This window comes from Alligator sinensis, unplaced genomic scaffold (assembly GCF_000455745.1).
Source record: "Alligator sinensis unplaced genomic scaffold, ASM45574v1 scaffold59_1, whole genome shotgun sequence".
In the NCBI taxonomy this organism is placed as follows: Eukaryota; Metazoa; Chordata; order Crocodylia; family Alligatoridae; genus Alligator; species Alligator sinensis.
In genome coordinates, this window is record NW_005841878.1 from 2,260,450 (window position 1) to 2,263,200 (window position 2,751).

The following is a 2,751-nucleotide window of genomic DNA, read 5'->3' on the forward strand; positions in this document are numbered from 1 at the left end:
TTTTATATGCTCCCCTTTTAGTCCAAAGGCTGCCCTGGATTTCTCTGGTCAGGCAAGGAAGCCTCCTGGCCCCTTTCCCTCTTTTTTCCTCGCATCGGGATCGTCTCCCTTTGTGCCCGAAGGATCATTTCCTTAAGGCACAGCAACCCTTCTTGGGCTCCCATCTCTTCAAAACTCCTACTCTGCAGTGCGTCCTTGACTAATCACCTGAGTTCATTGAGATCAGCTTTCCTAAAGTCTAGCACTTTCACCCTACTATTTACCTTACCCACTCGACGTCTTATGGTGAATTCTATTATTAGGTGATCACTGTCCCCCAGATGGCTACCGATCTGTAGGTCCCCTACCATGTCATCCCCCGTTGCCAATACCAGATCCAGTATGGCATTCCCCCTAGTGGGACCATGTACCTCCTGTGTCAGGTGGAGGTCCTGTACACAGGTTAGAAACCTGCGTGAACGGTGGGACTTTGCCATCTGCGTCTCCCAGCAGATGTCTGGGTAGTTTAGGTCCCCCATGACTACCGCCTCCTTAGCTTTTATGGTCTCTGAGAGCTGCCTCAGGAGCCCCGAATCTAGTTCTTCCCCTTGGTGTGGGGGTCTGTAGCAGACCCCTACCACCAAATCCCTTTCTCCTTGCCCCCCATGTAGCCTTACCCACAATCCTTCTACTTCCTCGTCCTTTGATTCCTTCTTGATGAGGGTTGATGTATGTTGCTCATTGACATAGAGTGCAACCCCTCCCCCTTTTTTCCCCACCCTGTCCTTCCTGTACAATCTGTAACCCTCAATATGTACCGCCCAGTCGTGGGACGAATCCCACCAGGTTTCTGTTAGCCCTACTAAGTCATAGGTGTTTTGTGCAAGCAGGAGCGCTAGTTCATCCTGCTTGTTCCCCATGCTCCTAGCATTCGTATATAGGCACTTGAGCCCTGCGACTGGTGCCTTTGCTGCCCCTTATTTCTCACCTTCTCGTTGCTTACCTTTGCTGTAGTGCTGGCTGCCCCATGGCTTGAAGGTTCCCAATGTTCTCCTTAAGGAGCTTGCCTCCCCCCATTGCAGGCGGCATGGCTGGAGCAGAGCTGAACAGAGCTCATGGGGGACAGGGATGGAAGAGGGCTGCTTGCTGTGGGGCTTGGGGCTCCCTGCCCTGCTGCACTGCACCTGGGGGCCTCTGTTGCCCAGCAGGCAGGACCTGGTGTGGGAGGGTGGATGGGCTTTGTGCTATGGCTTCTGCTGCTGGGAGCCCCGCACCAACCACGCTGCCATGGTGAGGTGCCCTATGCCCACCTGGCAGCAGTGGGAGTGGCAGCACAGAGTTGTGCCCTCTACTGCTGCTGAGTGGGTAGGGGGAGCCTTGCTATGGGGACATGGCTGGCGTGGGACTCCTGGTGGTGGGAGTACTAAGCCTCTTTGTCCTCTTGCACTGGGTCCTGCTTGCTGGGCCGTGGCTATGGAGGCCCCTGGTTTCGGGCAACAGGGTGTGGAGCCCCGAGCCCACAGCAGGCAGTCTACATCTTCCATTGCTCCATGCACAAATATGAGGGGGCACATATCCCCCCGCCCCCCAGGAGTGCTTGTAGTGGTGGGGAGCCAGCCCCCGCCACCCTGGACAAGCTGCCTTTGCCTCCTTTCCACTCCCCCAGCAGGCCCCATGGCTACGCATTTCCACCCTGACTGTGCAGTGCCCCCAACCCTGTCCCGCTCCCTCCCTCACTGTGCGAGTCTCAATCTCCCCTCCTCCCCGCCACAGACTTATGCGCAGGTAGGTCAGGGAGCTACTCTCCACCACTGCCTGGCTGTATTGCTGGTCACATGTATGTGCTTGAGTATACGTGCATTTGGCACCCCCTGCTCTCCTCAGCCCCAAGCAGTCACTTGCAGGCTGGAACTCTGCCAGCCTACAGGGGGAACCCGCAGTCTCGGCAGCCAATCGCAATACTTACTAAAACAGCCAATTGGCGTGCTCTGCACAGACAGAAGCGCTGCCATTATGGGAGGGACTGGAATGGGGGGCGAGACCAGCAGTGCCCCACCAGCCCCTCAGTCCCTGGCATCATTGTGGCACTTCTGTATGTGCAGACCACTTTGATTGGTTGTTTCAGTAAGCATTGTGATTGGCTGCTGAGACAGCTAATTAGAGTGCGAATAAAGCTCAAAGATATGGAATAGGGGTTATAGCTTCTACTTATGTACTCTTTGAGACAATGTATTCATGTAACCTTTTTAAAAAAGTTTTATAAATAGATTTCAACTGGCCATGGACTATTATTAGGGGCCTAATCTTATGGGGTTCACAGAGACTCTTCTATAGATTAGTAAAGATAAAAAAATAAAAAACCACTCTACCCAATGAGACTCAGTGCTCAGTCTACAAGATCCCGTTAAGCTACAACCTGGATACCTGACACATGGAAGATATCACATTTTAGCTGATTTAAAAGAAAAATGAAATCTTCATATTTTCACAAGCAGGAAGCAGCTGTGATCACCTGAAACCTGAGATCCTGTCCTGCCTTTGTTTCAAGGTAATTTGCACCATCACAGATTCTCACACCTCCTGTGCGGGGCTTTATACCAGCTATGAACTGACTGCCCAGAGGAGTTTTCTGTCTATTGACTCCTCTATGAAATCCTATGAAATATGAACTTCCTTTTCTAACTAGGAGACCTTTTACAATCTTTTTTCCAATGTCTGATGAAGGGTGTTTGTGCCTGAAAGCTTGCAATTAAAGAATTTTTTTTTTTTTTT

At 51.8% G+C, this 2,751-nt stretch overlaps 1 protein-coding gene across 9 annotated transcripts in view; it reads left to right on the top strand.

Moving 5' to 3' along the window:
* The window catches only part of AKAP11 (A-kinase anchoring protein 11), a 64,029-nt gene that overhangs the window by 7,903 nt on the left and 53,375 nt on the right, over positions 1 to 2,751 (top strand). For 6 of the 9 annotated variants that reach the window (XM_025196171.1, XM_025196170.1, XM_025196175.1 and 3 more), the window contains exon 2: positions 2,475 to 2,527. The exons of the other annotated variants lie outside the window; for them this stretch is intronic. The gene's annotated coding sequence lies outside the window, so the exon portion shown is untranslated. The remainder of the gene's footprint in view (positions 1 to 2,474; positions 2,528 to 2,751) is intronic. 9 annotated transcript variants of the gene reach the window in all.